Genomic DNA, 24633 nt, shown 5'->3' with positions numbered 1-24633 from the left:
TCTCTTGCTTTCCAGAATATCATATTCCATGCCTTTTGGTCCTTCAGTGTAGATGCAGCGAGATCCTGTGTTTCCTGTAGATTGCATATGGTAGGGTTCTGGATTCTAATACACTCTGGTATTCACTTTTGTTTTATGGGTGAGTTCATTCCATTTATATTCAGAGTTATGATTTCCAGCTGTGTATTTCCCAGGATTTTGATTTCTACTCCTAGCCCTGCCTTTTCTTCTTTCACTATTTCCTTCTACATTGATGTTGGTTTTTAATCAGTCCCCCTAGTTTCCACCCTTATTTTACTTATTTTTCTACCCCCTTTCCTTCTTATTCCCCCCTTGTTTTCTTTGCAATCTTTTTAAACTACTGCCACACCCTCTCCCTCCCTTATACTGCTTCCCTCCCCACCAGTCTTTTTGTTACCCTATAAGGTGCAAATGTATTCTTTGTCCCAATGGATTGGATTGTTTTCCCTCTTTGGGTCAATTTCAATGCCTGTAGAAGTTGAGTATTTCCTGTCTCTGACCACTTTACCTTTCCAGTGTATTGATGTTCTCTCCCCTCCAGCCATGAGCTTCTTTGTGACATATAAATTTCCCCCCTTTTGTTTCTTTTCCCATTTTTTTGGTATTAACCTCTTTTTATCTCTAGTATATATATATATATATATATATATATATATATATATATGCATACATATATCTATATACCTATTTTTGTCTTGTTATTTCATCTTATACAATTTGTCACGGTTCCCTATATGTGTAATACTTCTGCCTGCCCAAGGGATAACAACAGTTTTCAAGTTACCAATGACCTCTTTTCTCATGGGGATACATATCATTTTAATTAATTGTGTCTCTTTAAAAAATGGTTGTTTTTTGTTGTTTTATATTATTATTCCTTTTTCCCTCTTTTATAATTGCCTTTTGATGATTCTCTTGATTTCTGTGCTTGGACATCAAGTTTTCTGTTCAGGTCTGATCTTTTCTTTACAAATTCTTGGAATTCATTTATTTTGTTGAATGACCATACTTTGCCCCTCAAGAATATAGTCAATTTTGCTGGGTAGTTGATTCTTGGTTGTAGACCTAGTTGCCTTACTTTCCGGAAAATCACATTCCGTGCCTTTCAGTCCTTCAGTATAGATGCAGCCAGATCCTGTGTTATCCTCACTGTGGTTCCATGGTATAGGAATGATTTCTTCTTGGCAGCTTATAATATTTTTTCTTTGGTCTGATAGTTCTTGGATTTGGCTTTTACATTCCTGGGTGTTGTCAGTTTGGGATAAAGTGCAGGAGGTGATCTGTGTATTCTTTCAATCTTCACTTCTCCCACTAGATCTAGAATAACGGGGCAGTTTTTTTGAATAATTTCCTATAGTATTATGTTCAGGCTTTTTCTTTTGTCATGGTCTTATGGTTGATTCTTAAATTGTCCCTTCTTGAACGATTTTCTAAATCTTCTGTTTTATGAATGAGATATTTCATATTTTCCTCAATTTTTTTTCATTCTTTTGGTTTTGTTTTATAATGGCCTGCTGCCTTGTGAGGTCACTTAATTCTAGTTGTTTTATTCTGATTCTTAAAGACTGGATTTCATCCCTGGCTTTTTGGTCATCCTTCTCCATCTGGTTTGATTTTCATTGGAGGTCATCTTTCATTCTCTTTGCCTCATCTCTCATCTCCTTTGCCTCATCTTTCCTTTCCTTTGCCTCATTTTCAAGCTGATTGATTTTGGCTTTCAAGACACTGTTTTCTGTTTCCAGATGACTTATCTTGGTTATTCACTTCTTCTCCCAATTGCCTTCAGCCTCTCTTAATTGTGTTTTGAATTGGCATTTTGAGTTCTTCCAAAGCCTGTATCCAATTTGCTGGGATTTTTGATTCATCTTTTTCTGCTCCCTCCCTCTCTGTTCCATTTTTCTTTTTTCTTGTTGCCTGTACAGAAGCTGTCTATTGTAATTTCTTTCTTCTTTATCTGTTGTTTGCTCACATTTACCCCTTCTTTGCTCCCCGCATTTGCCTGTACTGTTGCTGCTCTCATTTTTTTGGTTTTGGGGTTATCTGTCAGTCTCCCCTCTTGGAGCTTTGTCACATCTCTCAGTGAAGTCTCTGGGGGCATAGTGGTGGAGTTTGATCTTCCCTGTCCTATGGAGGCTTTTGATTGGATTAAATTCCATCAATCAGTGAGGGAGGAGTGTTAAAATTTGGGATTCCCTGACCTCTGAAGACTTTTGATAGGATTAAGTTCAGCTTGATTGGGTTGGATATGCTATGAAGTCAAAACCTCCTGAAAGGTTGGAGCAATATGGAAGATCTCAGCAGTTCTCGTCAGGCTGCCAGCTCTGAGATCCCTCTCCAGCTCCTTCCCCACCACCTGTGTTCAATGCTCTGAGCCTGGCACAGCCCTGCCCACAAGATACACCCTCCAGACCAGTGCCTTTGGCTGCCCAGAGGTTCCTGGTGCCACTGGAGGTTTAGCACTATAGGTGGGGTGGAGGGGTCCTAGGAGCTTCCTTCTGCCTTTCCCTTAACCCAAAGTGTTCTTGGATTCTGGCTTTTGGGGGAGTGTACATTTTGGGTTGAGTCCAGCAGAAGGGTTTCTTTGCTCTGTCCTGTTGTTAGGTTTGGTTTTCAGTCCCCTAGGAGCATTCAGTTTGTCATCGCTAATGAAGGGTTTTCAGAGGTCTCAATTTCTGCTGCTTCTAAGCCACCATCTTGACGTCATCTTCCCATCAAGTCCTGAACTTTTTATTTTAAAGTACTCAAAATTCTCTATTTTACATATCATAATGTTATCTAGATCTGGTTTTGATATAATTTCTTTCCTTATTCATGGGTCTCACAGATAAACTACTTTTTACTCCCCCAATTTTTTACATGTTCACTTTTTATTTCCAAATTCATTTTGAACACACATTGGTATTTGTCATGAGTTGTTTTTCTATGCAAAATTTCTGCCATACTGTTTTACAATTTTCCCAGTAATTTTTGTCAAATACTGGGTTCTTATTTCAAAAGCTTACATCATTGGGTTGTCATCATGCAGAGGTAAGTTGGGGGAAGGGGTGTTGAGTCTTTAAACATACAGAAAAAATGTGTCCAATATTAAAACTCAAAAAAATCTTCATAGCAAGTATTTTTGACAAATGCCTAACTTCTCAAATATACAGATAATTGAAACTAATTTCTTAGAATACTAAGCATTCCCCAAATGACAAATGTTCAAAGGATATTAACAGACAATTGTCAGAAAAAAATTAAAATTTTCTTTAGTCAGATAAAAAATACACCAAATCATTAATAATTAAAAAATACAATAAGGCAAGAATCCAGTAAAACTACAAGGAACTCATAATAAAAAAAGAGTAGGAAATAGAGTCTGAATTTATATAAAAATATACCATTATTCACTTTATTTGCCCTATTAAATTATTTTCTAATGTAAGTAATATGTGTTTTATTTCATAAGACAGAAAGAAAAGTTTGTATGATAGGATAATATAACAACGATCTGTCATTTTTACTGCCTTCTTGTTGAGGGAGGAAACATAGATTACAAAATATCAGGAAACAAATATTAAAAATTGTATAGATATATGATCTGGAAATAGGAACATTAATTTTTTAAAAGAAAAGAGAGAAGAAAAGCTTAGTAATATAGATATGAAAATACTGAAGAAAAATATCATAAGGAACAAATTTGCCAAAATAAATTTGTCACAAAACTTCACCTAAGATAATAATTTCATTAAAATAAAACACTTACCTTCCATCTTAGAAACAATACTGTGTTTGGATTCCAAGCAGAAGAGTGATAAGGACTAGGAAATGGGGGTTAGGTGACTTGTCCAGGGTCACTCAGCTAGGAATTGTCTAAGGTAAGATTTGAACACAGTACCTCTTATCTCTGGACCTGGTTTTCAATCCACAGAGCCACACAGATACCCCAATGAAAATAATTTCTTTTTTTAAAATTTTATAATATTTTATTTGATCATTTCCAAGTATAATTCATTAAAGACATAGATCATTTTCTTTTCCTCCCCCTCACTCCCCATAGCCGACACGTGATTCCACTGGGTATTACATGTGTTCTTGATTCTAACCCATTGCTATGTTGTTAATATTTGCATTAGGGTTTCCTTTAGAGTCTCTTCTCTGTCATTTCCCCTCAACCACTGTAGTCAGGCAGTTGCTTTTCCTTGGTGTTTCTACTCCCACAGTTTATCCCCTGCTTATAAATGGTGTTTTATCTGCTGGATCCCTGCAGATTGTTCAGGGACATTACACCGCCACTAATGGAGAAGTCCATTATGTTCGATTATACCACACTGTATTAGTTTCTGTGTACAATGTTCTCCTGGTTCTGCTCCTCTCGCTCTGCATCACTTCCTGGAGGTCGTTCCAGTCTCCATGGAATTCCTCCACTTTATTATTCCTTTTAGCACAATAGTATTCCATCACCAACATATACCACAATTTGTTCAGCCAGTCCCCAATTGATGGGCATCCCCTCGTTTTCCAGTTTTTGGCCATCACAAAGAGCACAGTTATGAATATTTTTGTATAAGTCTTTTTGTCCATTATCTCTTTGGGGTACAGACCCAGCAGTGCTATGGCTGGATCAAAGGGTAGATATTCTTTTGTCGCCCTTTGGGCATATTTCCAAATTGCCCTCCAGAATGGTTGGATCAGTTCACAACTCCATCAGCAATGAATTAATGTACCTATTCTGCCACATACCCTCCAGCATTCATTACTTTCCTTTGCTATCATGTTAGCCAATCTGCTAGGTGTGAGGTGATACCTCAGAGTTGTTTTGATTTGCATCTCTCTGATTATAAGAGATTTAGAACACTTCTTCATGTGCTTATTAATAGTTTTGATTTCTTTATCTGAGAACTACCTATCCATGTCCCTTGCCCATTTATCAGTTGGAGAATGGCTTTATTTTTTGTATAATTGATTTAGCTCTTTATAAATTTGAGTAATTAAACCTTTGTCAGAGGTTTCTATGAAGATTTTTCCCCAATTTTTTGTTTTCCTTCTGATTTTAGTTACATTGGTTTTGTTTGTACTAAAGCTTTTTAATTTGATGTAGTCAAAATTATTTATTTTACATTTTGTGATTCTTTCTATGTCTTGCTTGGTTTTAAAGTCTTTGCTCTCCCAAAGGTCTGACATGTATACTATTCTGTGTTTACCCAATTTACTTATGGTTTCCTTCTTAATGTTTAAGTCATTCACCCATTTTGAATTTATCTTAGTGTAGGGTGTGAGGTGTTGATCCAAACCTAATCTCTCCCACACTGTCTTCCAGTTTTCCCAGCAGTTTTTATCAAATAGAGGATTTTTGTCCCAAAAGCTGGGATCTTTAGGTTTATCGTATACTGTCTTGCTGAGGTCGCTTTCGCCCAGTCTATTCCATTGATCTTCCTTTCTGTTTCTTAGCCAGTACCAAACTGTTTTGATGACTGCTGCTTTGTAATATACTTTAAGGTCTGGGACTGCAAGGCCCCCATTATATGTGTTTTTTTTTTCATTATTTCCCTGGATATCCTTGATCTTCTGTTATTCCAGATGAATTTTGTTATAGTTTTTTCTAAATCAGTAAAGAAATATTTTGGTAGTTCAATAGGTATGGCACTAAATAGATAGATGGTTTGGGTAGAATGGTCATTTTTATTATATTGGCTCTTCCTATCCGTGAGCAGTTAATGTTTTTCCAATTGTTCAAGTCTAGTTTTAGTTGTGTGGAAAGAGTTTTGTAGTTGTGTTCATATAGTTCCTGTGTTTGTCTCGGAGATAGATTCCTAGGTATTTTATATTATCTAAGGTGATTTTGAATGGGATTTCTCTTTCTAGTTTTTGCTGCTGAGCTTTGTTGGAAATAAATAGAAAAGCTGATGACTTATGTGGGTTTATTTTGTATCCTGCAAATTTGCTAAAGTTGTTGATTATTTCAATTAGCTTTTTGGTTGAATCTCTAGGATTCTTTAAGTAGAACATCATGTCTTCTGCAAAGAGTGATAACTTCGTCTCCTCCTTGCCTATTTTGATGCCTTCAATTTCTTTTTCTTCTCTAATTGCTATTGCTAGTGTTTCTAGTACAATTTCAAATAGTAGAGATGATAATGGGCATCCGTGTTTCACTCCTGATCTTATTGGGAATGCATCTAGTTTATCCCCATTGCAGATGATATTAGCTCATGGTTTTAGATATATACTGTTTATTATTTTTAGGAATGACCCTTCTATTCCTATGCTTTCTAGTGTTTTTAATAGGAATGGGTGTTGTATTTTATCAACGGCTTTTTCTGTGTCTATTGAGATAATCATGTGGTTCTTGTTGGTTTGCTTGTTCATGTGGTCAATTATGTGGATGGTTTTCCTAATATTGAACCAGCCCTGCATCCCTGGTATAAATCCTACTTGATTATGGTGGATGACCCTTCTGATCACTTGCTGGAGTCTTTTTGCTAGTATCCTATTTAAGATTTTTGCATCTATATTCATTATGGAGATTGGTCTATAGTATTCTTTCTCTGTTTTTGACCTCCCTGGTTTTGGAATCAGTACCATATTTGCATCATAAAAGGAGTTTGGTAGAACTCCCTCTTTGCTTATTATGTCAAATAGTTTGTATAGTATTGAGATTAACTGTTCTCTGAATGTTTGATAGAATTCACTAGTGAATCCGTCAGGCCCTGGGGATTTTTTCTTAGGAAGTTCTTTGATGTCCTGTTGAATTTCTTTTTCTGACATGGGATTATTTAAGAATTCTATTTCTTCTTCTGTTAGTCTAGGCAGTTTTTTATTTTTGTATATATTCATCCATATCACCTAAATCGGTGTATTTATTGCCATATTATTGGGCAAAGTAATTTTTAATGATTGCCTTAATTTCCTCCAATGAAGGAGGTGATGTCCCCCTTTTCATTTTTGATGCTGTTAATTTGCTTTTCTGCCTTCCTTTTTTTAATTAGATTGACCAGTACTTTGTCTATTTTGTTTGTTTTTTCAAAGTACCCACTTCTTGTCTTATTTATTAAATCAATAGTTCTATTACGTTCAATTTTATTAATTGCTCCCTTAATTTTTAGGATTTCTACTTTGGTTTTCTGCTGGGGGATTTGAATTTGATCGTTTTTGAGTTTTTTTATTTGCATTTCCAATTGATTGAATTCTGCTCTCCCTAGTTTGTTGATATATGCATTCAGGGATATGAATTTACCTCTGATTACCACTTTGGCTGCATCCCAAAAGGTTTGAAAGGATGTCTCACCATTGTCATTTTCCTCGATGAAATTGTTAATTGTTTCTATGATTTCTTCTCTAACTAAACGATTTTGGAGTATCATATTGTTTAATTTCCAGATAGTTATTGATTTGGTTTTTCATGTACCATTACTGATCATTGTTTTTATTGCCTTGTGATCTGAGAAGGCTGCATTAATTATTTCTGCTTTTCTGCATTTTTGTGCCATATTTCTGTGACCTAATATATGGTCAATCTTTGTGAATGTGCCATGTGGTGCTGAGAAGAAGGTGTATTCCTTTTTATCCCTATTTATTTTTCTCCATATGTCTATTGATTCTAATTTTTCTAAGATTTTGTTCACTTCTTTTACCTCTTTCTTATTTATTTTTTAATTTGATTTATCTAAATTTGATAATAGTTGGTTTAAGTCTCCCACTAATATGGTTTTACTGTCTATTTCTTCCTTCAATTCTCCCAGTTTCTACATTAGAAATTTGGGTGCTATATTATTTGGTGCATACATGTTGATTAGTGATATTTCCTCATTATCTAAAGTCCCTTTTAACAAAATATAATTACCTTCCCTATCCCTTTTGATCAGGTCTATTTTTGCTTTGGCTTTATCAGATATCATGATTGCCACTCCTGCCTTCTTTCTGTCAGCTGAGGCACAGATGGTCTTACTCCATCCTTTAATTCTGACCTTGTGGGTATCAACCCTCCTCATGTGTGTTTCTTCAAGACAACATATGGTAGGGTTTTGGATTCTAATTCATTCTGCTATTCGTCTGCGTTTTATGGGTGAGTTCATCCCATTCACATTCAAAGTTATGACTGTCATTTGTGGATTCCCTGGCATTATGATATCCTTCTCTAATTCTAACCTTTTCTTCTTCAGCTCTACCTTTTAGTCCAGTGATTTACTTTAAATCAGTCCCCCTTATCCCCTTCCTTGATATGTTTCCTTTTTTAGTCCCTCCTTTTTTGTTCCCTCCCCTTCCCCCTCTCTTCCCCTCACCTTTTGTTTTCCTTTCCCCCCTACCCCCCTTAGTTTTCCCTTCTCCCTACACTTGTTCGGTAAGATGGAATTCAAGATCCCAATGGATCTGGGTGTTTTCCCCTCTCAGAGTTGATTTCCCTGAGATTAAGTTTTAAGTAAAAATTCTCTTCCTCTCCTTCTTATAGGAGTTTTCTTCCCTCCCCTTCCCATGTGAATCTTTGTGTGAGAAAGATTATTCTCTTTGGTCTTTCTTTTCCCCCTATTTACACATTACATTTTCCCCACATGTTAGTATACATAGATTAATATAAATGTAGTCCTTATAGAAGAGAGTTTGAGTAAAAGAAGAAGATAACATTTTTCTCCTTTTCCCTTTCCTTCATATTTACCTTTTCAGGTATTCTTTTCAGGTATTCCATTCTTTCAGGTATACTTTTCAGGTATTCCATGCTCTTTGTTTTTTGGTGTCAAACTTTCCACAGAGCTCTGGTCTTTTCTTTGCAAAAACTTGGAAATCTTCTATTTTGTTGAATGCCCATACTTTCCCTTGGAAGTATATAGTCAGTTTTGCTGGATAGCTGATTTTTGGTTGAAGACGCAGCTCTCTTGCTTTTCTGAAGATCGTGTTCCATGCCTTACGATCATTCAGAATAGAACTTGCAAGGTCTTGTGTGACCCTGATTGGCATTCCTTTATATCTAAATTGTTTTTTCTGGCTTGTTGTAGGATTTTTTCTTTTGTTTGAGAGCTTTGGAATTTGGCAATTACATTCCTGGGAGTTGTCTTTTGGTGGTTTAGTGTAGAGGGTGTTCTGTGAGCTCTGTCAGTGGCTGTATTGCCCCCTTGTTCTAGAATCTCTGGGCAATTTTTTTGATTATATCTTGTATTATGATGTCGAGATTGCTGTTTACTCCTGAATTTTTCAAATCCTTTTGGAATTTTAATGACTTTTAAATGGTTGATATGAGATACAGCTTCTTATTATACATAGCAGCAGTGAAGGTGCACTTAAAGGTGTCTAAAATTAATTTAAAGTGGACCCTGCCAGAATTATTGCATAATTTTCCTTAGCAACATATATGTAAGAGTGAAGGAAGTAAATGGTGGACTGATTTAAGGCTGAGACTTAGCAAAGTGTGAACAGGGAAATAAGGGTGTTAGGAACTCAAATGGAGGGGAAATGTAGAGTGGAACTGACTCATCATGAAGCCAAGATAAGAAAAAGAATGTGATTAATGAAGAGAAAATAGCCTGGAAGAGAACTGAAGGGTTAAAGAATTGAAATGCATGATGTGAAAAGGAGTAGGACTTTGTAAGGAAGGCAGAAGAAGTGAGAAGTTAATAGATTATGATCAAATTAAAAGAATTTTGGAATTCTTGAAAGTAGAAAAATTGAGATTACACATATCTAAATCTATTTGTCTATTAACCTACATATTTATATACAAAGAAGCAAACATATTTATTCTATCTACTTTTACTACTAGTAGTGGATATTAATATACAAATTTTTTATTTATGTAATGAATGAACAAATGGATTGATTGATGGAACCACAGTATATTTGCAAAAATAATTTAGGGAGCATATTAGGTATAATTTATTAGAGATCATATAGCTCAATGATGCTTAAAGAATATCATGTCTCAATTTATTAACATTTCTCAAAGCTTTGCTTTTCATTTTGAGCAATTATTCTACAAAGTATCAGAGATGGACAGCATAATCATATAGAGATGGAAAGAGATGTTTTAGTTTCCTTTCTTCAAGAGTGTGTGAAATTGATCACCTCATTAGGGGAGGGGCCCCAAGGGATTGGGATCTTGAGGAGGAGAAGAGTCAGGGTGGGAGAGGAGTTGGTCTCTCAGTCTTGAGAAGCTGAAGACAGAAGGTGGGAAAAGACTTTCTCCTGAGAGTTACCCACTTTTCCTGCTGGTGACTAGAAATCTTTCTGCCGCCAACACTTCCCAAATGAAGGGACTTTATGAAGAGAAACCTGAGAAGACTTTACCTCAGCTCCTGTTGCCCAGGGGTGAGTCAACCTGACTTTCTCTCAGGAGCCTCAGGCTGCCAAGGCCTGAGTTCCCCTCAAACTAGAGGAGGGAGGGGAAAGGGTTTAGATAGAGGCAGGGACCCCTTTCCACCATTTTCCTTTTCCCATTCTTCCCTGCCCATTAATCCTTTTGTATTATCCAATTGAGTTTACATTCAAAGTTATTTGTTCCCCAAGCTGTGTGAGTGAACAGATCAATTGGAGACCCTTTGGTCTTGAGTAGTGGAGGGGGACAAGAGGGACAAGAGTGAATTGAGGATAGCAACTTTAGCTAAGGAGGGAAGGCAGAAGGGGGAAAATCTTCAAACCCTCTTTGCTCTCTTTGAGCTAACCCTAAACATCAGCTGTCTCTTTTGAACCCTGCTTTTGAGAAGGGAGCTTCTCCTCTCTTTCCCCCCTCAATACTAAAAGACTGATCCCCTCAGGGTACAAATTAACCCCCTCCCTTTTTAATACACTTCCAATTGACTAAATAAGATTAATTTTATTTATTTTTTCTATTTGGTATTTATTTTTTAGATTGAAGATATTTTTTCTTGGCATATACTATTGATATAATATTTCAATATGATTCCATCAGTGAGGAAATCCTCTCTATTTCCAAAAACTGCAGTTCATAGACCTATTATAATTTTTGAAATATTTGCTAGATAAATGTTTGAGTCTCAGAGAAGATTAGTGACTTTCTCATGGCCACAGCAGTAGAATTTGAATTTCTTTTTAAAAATCTACATCTTTATCCATTATTCCACACTGCTTTAATTGTCTTTGTCATGGTACAATAAGTTAGATATAGCTCAGTTTTTCTTAGAACAAAGAGATATTGCCATTTTTATTTAAATTTTATTTTATTTTTTATATTTCATGATATATGTAACAATTGTAATGTGATATATATGATATAAATACATAACAAATTACAATAAATATGCTTAATCAAGAGAAAAATTCTCACATTACCTCTAAAAATCAGACTCATTTTTTCTCTGCTCTGTCTCACTCATGTATCTTCCAAAGAAGCTAGATAATATGATATAGGTTATACATGTATTTTCATATGATACATATTTACTTGTTCATCATGTTATGAAACAACACAAATATTACTTATACTTAAAAATCCATGGAAGGGGCAGCTGAGTGGCTCAGTGGATTGAGAGTCAGGACTATAGATGGGGGGTCCTAGGTTCAAATCTGGCCTCAGACACTTCCTAGCTGTGTTACTCTGGGCAAATCACTTAACCCCCACTGCCTAGCCTAGTACTGATTCTAAGACAGAAAGTAGAAGTTTAAAAATTATCCATGTAGGAAATAAAGTAAACAATAGTATGTTTAAATCTTCATTCATATTTCATCTGTGCTTGCTATGGCTGTGGATATCTTTTTTTTTGTCATTGGTCCCTTGGAATTACCCTTGCCTTGTTAGTAATAGTTAAATCATTAACAGTTGATCATCATGCATTATTGTTCTTACTATATACAGCATTCTCCTGGTTCATCTTTCTTCACTTTACATCACTTCATATAAGTCTTTCCCTGTTTGTCTGTTTTTTATAATCATCTTGTTAGTTATTGTATTGCCATTTCGAGCATAATAAATAGAAAAATGAGAACAAGGGATTTGTCTTTATATTGTCTCCAATAATCTTTCTTTCAATCAAGATTCTTGAACCTTCAGGGGATGAAAATTATTATTTTTAAGTGGATGGAAGAGATTTTGCCAGAAAAGGAGGTAGTTTATTTGAAAATAAGATCATAACACATCTTCATTGATCTCTTCCCTTAATCCATTTTGGACTACTTTACCTTTCTGAGTTCGGTGGCTCTAATTATGCACAGCGATAGAACTTTTTTCAAAGTTTTTTTTTTATCAGTTCATACTGCTCTTTTAGATTGAGACTGAGTTAAATATCCAAAAATGGTTTAGAGTGAACTAACGCTCATTTTTATTTTTCAGATGACATACTAGATATAAAGGAGAATTACTCATGAGAATAATACTAACTGCAATAATCAAACAGTCGATTAAAATTCAAAGGCAAAAAATCTGCATAAGCAACTTTTTATTCTGTATTAAAGCTATATGGCCTATCACTTACAAAAGTCCTTCATTCTTAATGTATACTGGTGAAACTGCATATTAATTTCATGAATGCACTTGGGTAAAAGCAAGCACATTTTAGGTATGTATTCATTTTTCTTTGAGCAATTTTAAAAATTACTTGTGTTTTGGTATATGCACATGTCTGCATATATGCATGTTGTTATAGGACTAGTGAATACTTGATATAAGTTATTTCTTCCAATTCACAATATGTGAAGTTTTTATCTAAGGGAAGAGAAACTCACCTCCTGGACAGGATCAGCCTATCGGAATTGTCCCTATCTTCTACACAGTCTTCTTCCCTCTGTCTCCTCCCTTTTCTTTCCCCTTCCCAACCTACCAACATTAGATAACCTCAAGGCAAAGTTGTTCTTGCTGAATATGTGGCTCCAGTTTCCCTGAGAAGCTTTTGAACATCTAGGTTTTAAAATTCTCAGACTTGGTGGATTCCTCAGACTATTAGTTGCCATGCTCTGATGACCTATGTAAAAATAGAGATTTGAATCCAGGACTTCAATCCCCAGAAGTCCTTACTCCACTTCCCCAGAATGCCCTCTAATCTCACTGAAACCTCACCTGGATCGAGAGTGAGATGGGGTATTTAACCTGGTTGTGAATAGGCTCTCTTTTCTTTCCTGTTTCTGCTTGCAAGCAGACGCATCTCATGATGTGAGTGAAATTGAATTGGGCCTCTTGGCCCACCTGATATGTGCTTACTTGTATTTTTCTTAAATTCTCAACCTTTAATAAAACTCTAAAAATATAATACTCCTTGCAGAGAGAAACGAATTTCTACCATGCCTCAGTTTCCGAAAATTTTTAATCTTTACAGTTTTGGCGTACCACATCAGGAAAACAAAATACTCTCAATCTTCTGATTATTTTCTTTACAGATCTTTAGTTCAGCCTTTAATAGCTACTCCCTAGAAAAAATTTTAAGCCACATTTCTCCAAGATGCTTTTTTAGAAAACCATCTTGATCAGTTCCTGCTGGCAGCCATCGGCTCCAGATCAGTTTGCTGTTTGACCCGATTGCAGCTCACCTGCCCACCCCAGCTGCCCACTCCAGCTCCCAGCCTTGCTTGTCTGCGTTCCTGTCCCAGCCCTGCCCACCCCAGTATTCTCTCTCTCCTTCACCCAGTCCCTGTTTAGCCCAGATCTCGACCACCTGGTGACTTACCTGCCCAACAAATTCTAGCCTTGGAGCAGATTTGCTCATCGCTCAAGACTCATTTCTACTAGCTGATAAAAAAATGGGGGTATTGACCACACGGGCGGATGGTAGGAGGGGAGAGAGACAAGAGTGAAAGAGGAAAGGTTTTTTCAAGCAGGAACTTAAAAGCACGGCTATATTACAAGGATATCTTTTAATTACATTGATCCTTTATTGACTTCACCTGCATGTCAGGGAAAATATTCAGTTCTGTACAACGTTTTAGCTAACTTTGGAGAGGCAGCTGGGTCTCTCAGTGGACTGAGAGCCAGGCCTAGAGACGGGAAGTCTCTGGTTGAAATCTGGCCTGAAACACTTCATGGCCGTGTGGCCCTGAGCAGATCGCTTGGACCTCATTGCTTACCCTTTATCAATTTGCCTTCTGACAATAGATATCATACTGGAGGTTATATATTTTAAGGAATTTCAGACTCCAATGGTTTATAAAAAATCTCTGTATTCTATTGCATTTTACTGATTGCTTTGTTTAAGGTTTAACTTTGTGATTTTAAATTCATATATTACTGCATTCAATATTATTCTGTTACACTGAATCATTTTAATGTACTGAGTTTAACTGTTATATTCTGTTGCTTTTCCCCTATAACTGTGCTGAACAAATATTAAAAAAAACAGCCTTTCTATTTTGACTTTGTAAATTATCACATAGAGGATAAATGGACTTCATCAGAACTGGTTACAACTGCTATAACAACCTTTGGAAAATTTAATGTGCTAAATATCTCAACTGATTTTAAGGGTTTTTAAATATGATTTTTGGAATTTTTTTAACACTCTCTGGTCATTTTTGCCTGCCCCTACCACGAGGTGTAAGGCTCACTCTAGTAGCTGAAGTGAAATACATTTTATAACCCCCAACCTTCCCGCATTTCTAAATATGTAAATGGAAGTTGGGGCAGTTAATCTCAGGGCATTTGTACCACTAAAAATGCCTCCAAAAAAGGAGCATCTCTCATTTATACTCTTCAGCTCACTACTTTACTTCAACCAGAATGATACATAGATTTCTTGATTATGTTCTTAACCCAAAATGAGTTTTAATTTGTTTAACAATATGTTTATTACCAAGGTTGAAAGATTTTCTATGATTGTAAAAACTTGTGACAAATACCCATCAATTCATAGGTTTTAAAAAATGCCATACAGCAACTTATGTGAAATATGATAGTGTGTTTGTTTGCTATTGTAATTAATTGGGCTATTGAGAATTTTGTAGATATTGATATCTACATATTTGTACTACTGTTCTTTAAAAAGGAAAAATGTTACCTTGTTCAATTCATTTGCCTTCTACTCACAGTGGATCATGGACAGAAATGAAGAGGAAATGAATCTCATTTTTTTGTCAGAAAGCCTTGTATTCTATATTTCCTTAGCTGACACAGAGTGTCAATGATTATGAGCTACATTATTTTTAAAGCTCTTTTATTATTATATTTTTCTTGCATCTGCAATATACTATTTCAGGTTTTTTTCCTCTCCTTTTTATATGTGAAGCACATGTCACCAGCATTAAGATTTTCTTTAACTTTTTGACTTTTCAGTAATATAAAATACATTTGCTAATGCATGCCCCAAAAAGTTAGAGACTATAAAAATGATGCCACTAATTATTTAAAAATAAATTATGGGACTTTACTTAATAATTCTGTCTGATTCCAGGACAAGATACACACAAAAGAGCCATTGCACAGGGCCAAAGAAAATCCAATTCAGGATGGATTGATGCACTTCTAGGCCAATGACCTAGTGTGAAGACTCAAGGTTACTGTATTTATCATTGCTAGACATAGGCTTTCCTTGTGTCCACACTCACTCTGAAAAATACTCACAGACGAGTATCCCCGAAATCTTGGCTCCTATAATCTGGTCCCCTTTTCTGCCTTTCATAGTGTGGTAACTTTCTGTAGTCCTGGCTATTGACTGAGTAAATGCATCATTGCTTAAATCATTTTAATTGGGCCCTGATTCAAGAACCTGTTATAGATTTATTTTTCTTTTACTTAGAATTTTTACACATAAGACTTTGATAGTCTATATTTTCATCCAGAAATTTTTCTTTTCTTTTGGATTTTTCTGATATTTTTTTTAATTTCTCTTACCAATTGATTCATATACCTCATATCTCAGCCATGCATCCCTAAATGATTCTGTATTTTTCAATCACCCTCTTAACAGGGAAATGTGAAAAATATCATTATTTAAATTGCAAATTTGAAATTATTTTTTATAATAATTTTAGGTAAAGAAAGATGCTTCCTCTCTGAATCCAGAAACTGAACTGTAGGAGGAGACTCCATGAAGAAGCCTCCAGACCACAAGCTGCAAAAGAATGAACTTTGGTTGTGGTTGATTGAACATTTATTTGTATGTATACTTTCATGCCAAAGGGGACTGCCCCCTAACTGGCTTTTTGTCAATGCGTCTAGCGATTATTGATTTTGTTCTATTTTTTTCTCTTATCCTCAAATTGTTGTCATTTTAAGTTGATTATGTTTTCATGATCCTTTTTAGGGAAACTTCTTCCCCCAATAATGATCAAACCGGGGGAATGTAAAGATGGAGATTTGAACCCAGGACTTCAATCCCCAGAAATCCTTGCTCCACTTCCCCAGAATGCCCTCTAATCTCACTGAAACCTCACCTGGGCTGAGAGGGAGATGGGGTATTTAACCTGGTTGTGAATAGGCTTTTCTTTCCTGTTTCCACTTGCAAGCAGACGCATCTCATGATGTGAGTGAAATTGAATTGGGCCTCTTGGCCCACCTGGCACATGCCTTTCTTACTTGTATTTTTCTTAAATTCTCAACCTTTAATAAAACTCTAAAAATATAATACTCCTTGCAGAGAGAAACTAATTTCTACCGTGCCTCAGCTTCCCAAAAATTTTAATCTTTACACCTACTGACTGGCATTAGCCATATCCAGAGAATCTAAGTCACTGTATCTTTTTAATGGTCCTTCCTGCATTAAGAGAAAACATATATGAATACCTTGTTTCATCCCAACATTGAATTTGAATTATGAGGGTACTGGAGTTAGAGCTGTATCTCGAAAGATAAACTAGAAAAGCCATAAACCCAGAGAAACTGGGTTTAATTCCTACCTCTGAAGCTGGTAGCTATATAATTTTGGCGAAATCATTTAACTTTCTTTTGGCTCACTTTCTTCATTTGTAAAATGAGGCTCTATTAGAAGGCCTTCTTGGTTCCTTCCATTTCTGTTGCTTTTAGGATTCTAAATATACAGATATAGATATAGGTAAAGGGAGAGATAAATTTGGACAGGTGGATACATATATTAAGATAGATACATGCATATACATAAATGTATACATATGTGCATGTATCCATGTATATGCTTTTATGAGTGTTTGTATATTTGTTTAAGTCTGTTTTGACACTGCAGAGTTATTGCACTTTTTTAATTTCCCTGAACAAAGTCTAGCTCAATTTTAAATAATTCTTTTAAATGAAAAAATTTTTGAAAGGAGAAATTGGTATATATCTATTATATATAATATATTAATACACAAATCATATTTATGTATATATATATAATGAATGTTTTTGTTTTGGTAGTAATTTTAGGTTCAAGAAATTAAGGAGGGATTGAATATTTAATATCAGACTAAAGAATGTGATCTTGACTGGAATTGAATTTAACTGTGTAGGCAATAATGAACCACTGTTTATTTGCTCTAATTAGATCTACTATTGTGTATTGTGACAATAACAGAGTGAGACATTATGGAGTACATTTATAGATACTTTTGAGTCAGAAGTACTTCTCTGGAGGGATTATGAAGGATGGTTTTGATATTACAGAGAATGATTACAGATATATGTAGAATATATAGAATAATCTGAAAGTCTTCTTTTGTTTTAAGTTTTGATCACTATGATTTAACATTTATTTAATAGATGTATGAAGTACTAAAGTCTAAACCTGCACTAAGATTTTGAGGCATGTATATGTGGCAATGAAACTTCTCAGAGTAGAAGTTATAGTGGAAATAGAGATGAGGGATAGAATTTATAATATTTAGGGAAAATAATTGAAATCAGAGTGAAAATATGAGGATTTCAAATATAGCAGAGATAAATGATGAAATTAAGAAAAAAGAGAGAATGGGACATATTAAAATAGAAAAATAAAGAAAATCAAAATTCATGAAAAAAATATGTACAATCAAGGAAAATAAATCCTGCACTATGTCATATCAGTTTCATATCATATATTATATATCACATATCACACCATATGGCTATTTATATGTATGTACATATGTACATATGTATATATCATTCCACAAACTTAATTCAACATCTCTCTGAGGAGTCAATAACATGTTTCATCATTGGTCTTCGGCAACCATGGTTGGTTTGTAAATTGAACACAGTTCCTTATATTTTTCCTAACTTTGTTTCATTTTGCAATATTTATGTAATATTCCTCATGTTTTGTTTTTCTGAAGCTATCAATCTCATCATTTCTTTTCCCCCCTAACCCTTATATTCCATCTTAGAATCAATACAGTATATTGTTTCTAAGGTAAAACAGTGTTAAGAGTAGGGCAACTGAGGTTAAATGATTTGCCCAGCTTCTCCTGTCTCTAGAACTGCTCTCAATCCACTGAGTCACCTACATGCCATTCCACATTTCTTAATATAATAGAAAATTCTATTGTATTCATACATATTTTTCTAATATTTACAAAAACATGGGTATCCTCTTAGTTTGCAATTTTTGCCACCATAAAAACAGATATTATAAATATTTTTTTACAGATAAGTTCTTTAACTCCTTTGAATGAATGTAGCCTTATTGATGGAATTGCTGGGCTAAATGGTAGTCACAATTTTTTAACTTTGGAAATATAGTTTCCATTTTCTTTCCAGAATTAATGGATCATTTCACTGCTTCAGTAGGGAAGCATTGTGATTATTTACCTGCAGGCCCGCAATTCTATCATTTTCTTTTATTTTTTTTTTTAGCATTCTTACTCTGTTGACATTACAGCTTTCTTCATAGGAAATGTTACATATCTACTAACACAATATAAGAATGCTAATAATCTCTACAAATACAAAAAAAATAATGTGCTTGAGTACTCTGTAAAAATCTTGGATAGCTTATAAGCTGCCATAAAAAAATTATGAATACTTACAAGAAAAATATATTTAAATGAAAGTGTCAAAAAATCCTAGATTTGAAAAGAAATGCCATTTCAGAGGTCAGAACTGTACCACACATGTCATTTGCCTTTTTATAGCCTAGAGCTAAAGAAGTATATATATATATATATATATATATATATATATATATATATATATATATATATATATATATATATATATATGTTTATGTTGGGGACAATTTTATATTTAAAATGTATTTATTTAGAATATTTTTCCATGGTTACATGATTCATTATTTTTCCCACACCTCTTACCTCCCCCCTCCCAGAACTGACAAGCAATTTCACTGGGTTATACACAATACATTTTTCAAAAGCTATTTACATATTATTCATATTTGCTATAGAGTGATCTTCTGACACCAATACCCCAATCATATCCCCATCAAACCACATGACCCATCAAGTGTTTTTCTTCAGCATTTATTTTCCAACAGTTCTTTCTCTGGATGTGGATAGTGTTCTTTCTCATAAGTTCCTCTGGATTGTCCTGGATCATTGCATTGCTGCTTATAGAAAAGTCTGTTACATCCAGTTGTGCCACAGTGTTTCAGTCTCTGTGTACAATGTTCTCCTGGTTCTGCTCCTTTCACTCTGCATCACTTACTGGAGGTCATTACACTTCACATTGAAATCCTCCAGTTCATTATTCCTTTCCATACAATAGTATTCCATCACCATCAGATACCACAATTACTTCAGCAATTCCCCAAATGATGGACACCCCCTCATTTTCCCATTTTTGCCACCATAAAGAGCGATGTTATTAATATTTTTGTATAAGTCTTTTTCCTTATTATCTCTTTGGGGTACAAACCCAGCAGTGGCATGGCTGGATCAAAGGACAGGATATATTTTAAAGCTCTTTGGGCATAATTCCAAATTCTCACCCAGAATGATTGGATTAATTCACAACTCCATCAGTATATTTGTGTCCCAATTTTGTCACATTCCCTCCAATATTTATTAATTACCTTTGTTGCCATATTGGTCAGCTAGTCTGCTAGGTGTAAGGTGGTAAATCAAAGTTTTTTAAAGTGCATTTCTCTAATCAGGAGAGATTTAGGATACCTTTTTCATGTGATTATTGATAGTTTTGTTTTCTTTATCTGAAACTGCCTATTAATATCCCTTGAGGATTTGTTGTTTGGGGCATGGCTTGATTTTTTGTCAATTTGACTTAGTTCCCTATATATTTGGGAAATTAAACCTTTGTCAGAGAATTTTGTTATGAATATTTTTTATAGTTTATTGCTTTCCTTCGAATTTTGGTCACATTGGTTTTATTTGTACAAAACCTTTTTAATTTTATGCAATTGAAATTATTAATTCTATATTTTAATATTCTCCATCTCTTGCATGGTCTTTAATTCCTTCCTTTTCCACAGATCTAATAGGTGTACTATTCTATGTTCACCTACATTATTCATGATTTCAAGTTTATATATTTTTAAAATAATTGTATCCAAAATGGAAAACGCATCCTTGATTCAGAACATACCAAAACAAGTGAGGAAAAAAAAAACTTTCTTTCATGACTGGTCATATAAAAGCAGGCTGAGGGCAAGAGTTGACATTTGAGTCTGAGTTTTCCCACTCCTGGTGTATTTTGTAATTACTGAACAAACTAAAAATTTTATAACATTTTAATGCATTTATTGTCACTCTGCTCTGAATTCAGGGCTTATTCATATTTTTAGATATATAAAACATACCCAATTACAGTTAAAAAGCTAGACAATTTTGTATCTACAAGGAAAACTATAATCTATTTAAAATATGCAAACAGCCTAATAAGCTCAAGAATAATGTATAGGAAACACTACTTATTTTAGGAAAAATTGTAAGCCCTTATGTTTTTGCCTAGACTTAAAAATATTAACATCTCTATTAAATATCAGTGTGTGACATCGAATTTAATTAGGCAGTCATTTCAAAACATCATATTATTCACTGAAGGTACATGGATGACATCAAGTTTCATGACATACTTAGAAATTTTATTGAACAGCTTCTCTATCTCATGAAAATTCTCATCTGTATTCATTTTTTCATTGCTATTCCATTTTTCATTAAGTATAACATTCTGAGTGCACATCAAGGAAGGAGAAATTAAAAGCCTTAACTTTAACATAGAGGAAAAATCTGAACCAATAGATGAAGTTGATAATTATCAGTACCTTGGCCTCCATCAAATATCAAGATATTGAAAAGAAATCTGTGGTTTTATGTGTATAGGCTTTTATTTGTTTATTGTTTATTATTCTTTAAAAAAGAATGGATTTCCCATTTGAAGCCTCATACCACTAATAATTAACATGTTATTTTTGATCTGCCCTATTTTTACCTGACCAATTTTAACTCACCTTAACCAATCATATAGCTCCTGGTCCCAGGAGCTCACCATTGGTGTCAGAATTAGTACAAATTGCAGATCAACTTAGTCCAATGCAGCTCAGAACTTCTAATCACAAAAAGTCCTCTAACTTGAGCCTTCTCGGTAGTAGGGTTGCAAATGTGTGCCATGCTCCCAATCCATCCAAAAATTTTAATGACATCTTTAAACCAAAGTTGGAAAAGAAAAATACATTTAAAATAATATACCAATATGCAATATTATTCTAACATTCTGTTTTGAATTGTAAAATGGAACATAACACATTTGGAAAGAATACTAATTTAGATGGTATTGGTGAAATAAAGTTCCTCAGGGAAATTAAAACAAGGCCAGTACTTCCTCATCCAAAAGGAGGAAAGTTGATATTTTTCCAAGAACATAATCAACAGGCTAAAACTTCCAGTAGTATCTGTTAAAATATTATGATATTTTTCTAGATTACATGTCAATATAATTTCTTAATATTTATTTTGGAATTTTACAATCCATATTCTCTCTCTTCCTCCTATCCCTTTCCCCCTCCACAAGAAGGCAAGTAATATGATAAAGGGTGTGTGTGTGTGTATATATATATATATATATATATATATATATATATATATATATATATATATATATATATATATATATATATATATATATAATCATATACAACTAGTTCCGTGTTCATCAACTCTAGAGAAAAATTCATGGAAGGAATAAAGAATGGTATGTTTCAACTTATATTTGGACTCCATCTGTTTCTTCTATAATGATGAATATCCCTTTTTATCATGAATATCTTAGAGTTGTCCTGCATCCTTGCCTTGTTGATAATAGTTGTCATTTACAGTTATTAATCATCTGTTACTTTTGTTCATCCAGTAATACTTTTTGACAAGAAGTTATCAATACACTGATGTGGAAAGGATAACAAAAGATAAAGGCATTTAAATCTCTAAATAAAATAAGTAATTTGCCTGAATATAGAGTCAATGATACTCCTGTGATTTAAGAGCACAATTAGAAGATTTTCCATGGGTGACATTACATGGACTCAAAATAGCATTAAGTCAAGAAAAAAAGATTGGAGAAATGGATCCATCATGAATATTTGATTATTAAAGGGAAAGGTATATAATGATCATTTCAGAGCAAGTTGTTACAACATAAATTATCTTTATAGAGACTGGACTTACTGTACAAAGAAAATGGTGGAAGAAATTTATAAAACTGTGCATCATATCAAGTTGTTAAATTTTAATAGATTTTTCCCTGTAATATATGCTCATAATGTCCAAACTATATGTAATGAAAGGTCCAAAAATATAGTGACTTATTAAAAGAAATTGATATTGAATCTAACCAACTCCCTAATACTCAATTTTTCCCAAAGTTGTCTTCAATGTGTCTGAGTTCACATTCATATTTGGATCAAATTTTTAAATATTTAAAACTCAACTATTTTTATTCTCACAACTAGTGCATATTTCCACATATATACACATAAAAGGCATATTTTGAAAGTGACCTGGAAAAATAAGAGAAGAAAATTTGACTGAACTTGAGCTTTTCATACACACACAGACATGCACACACACTTACTAATATTTTATGATTATTGTAAATGCAAATTAGATTATAGATTATAATATATTACTTTAAATGTTATATATATGTTTGAACATATTACAAACATGTAATCATTGACATATATAATGGACATTAAATATGCTATCTAATTTAATATTTCCTACAACATGAAGTGTTACTATTCCTGTTTTGCAGATGACTAATGGAATTGAGCCTTCAGTAGTTTAAGTAAATAACTCACATAACTAGCAACTGACAGAGCTAGAACTCAAACCCAGATCTTCCAATCTAGTTCTAAGCAAAAACTACATGTGATGAAATCTTGGTCAATGGTAGCATAATTTTAGTGACATTCGTTTGGTATTCATGTGGATGATTAGTGAGCCTGCTTCAGAGAAGTCAGTTATGAATTGTAATTGAAGGGTCTGGCTTTCACTTTAGAGTACTTCCAAGTATTCAAGTTTGTTTTCTCTATACATAATGCATTGTAAAGGGGAAAAAAAGGATTTCAATAGGATACTGAGAAATGAGTCTGCATTAATGCAGACACTAAGTGACTAAACCATTCTTTCCTGGGGGAGATTTACAGCAAGGATGGCTATAAATTTCAGGGTAGGGTAGAGAAAGAGAGAGATCATGCCAATGACCTACTCTTTCCTGCCTAGGCTAGCATAAAGCTACTCATCCCTTTTTCTTTCTTTTTTTGTTCATTCTTTCTTGCTTTAGGGCATAAATGTCATGAATCTTGAAAGGTCAGAAATGCTACCAATGGTCAATAAATTGGAGTAATAGTGGAGTTTGATAGTTGTTGAACCTGGTGAGGAACAGGGCACCTAAGATTAATATTGAGTGATCCAGTCCAACTCTGTATCAACTTGGGGAATAAATGTTTTGTATATGCTGTGTAAATATAATAATCCCTAGTCCCCACTAAATTAGTATTAGGGATTTCTTCTTCAACTACTAGATTAAGATTAAAGAGAAAATCTTGTTATGAAGATTTTTCTGTCAATTCAATTTGTTCCATAATGAATTAAATTTCATGCCATACCTAAAAAGCAGAAACAGAAAAGGAGAAAAAACAGAAGCTCAAATTAAGGGAATTGAGTTTCAAATGTGATTAATCTCATCATTAATTTTAAGTAAATTTCCTTTGAGGATAGATATGATGAATATAGCTCTTCCATGTGATCATATTTAGTCGCTTGTGTTTAGAAAAAATATTACCATTAATTCTTCCTCTATTTCTGTTATACACTTCTTTCATTCCTAGAATTTACATTTTCCTCTTTGCTGGAATTCTTCCTTCATACCTTTTCAACTATGTCCTAATCAGTGACTAAAAAGTCACCATGTGCTTTTCACAGCATTTCTGAAATTTTCCAAATATAGCTATACCATTCACCTTCTAATTCCCCATTCCTGAACAAAAGATCAAAACATGATACAAAAAAAAATCACTGGCACCTTATTCAGATTTAAATTTCTTCCAAATATCACAGCTGCATTATATATATATATATATATATATATATATATATATATATATATACATATATATATATAAAGATATCCTAGCATACGTAGGAAACATTGTTTAAAATTCTGCTAATTATCAGTAGAATAAATTCTTCATCTTGAATAGAAAAGAAAGGCATAGCACTTTAATTTTACAGAGAAAATCTACAAGGAAATCAATATATATATATATATATATATATATTGTTATTCTGTTTTTGTTGTTTTTCAATTCTTTTAATAATTGACTCATACACCTCCATAACTCAACAATGCATCCTGAGCTGAACTGC

Source organism: Monodelphis domestica, chromosome 8 (genome assembly GCF_027887165.1).
Source record: "Monodelphis domestica isolate mMonDom1 chromosome 8, mMonDom1.pri, whole genome shotgun sequence".
Lineage (NCBI taxonomy): Eukaryota > Metazoa > Chordata > Mammalia > Didelphimorphia > Didelphidae > Monodelphis > Monodelphis domestica.
The sequence above is the reverse complement of the archived record's forward strand: the minus strand, read 5'-3'. Positions refer to the sequence as shown.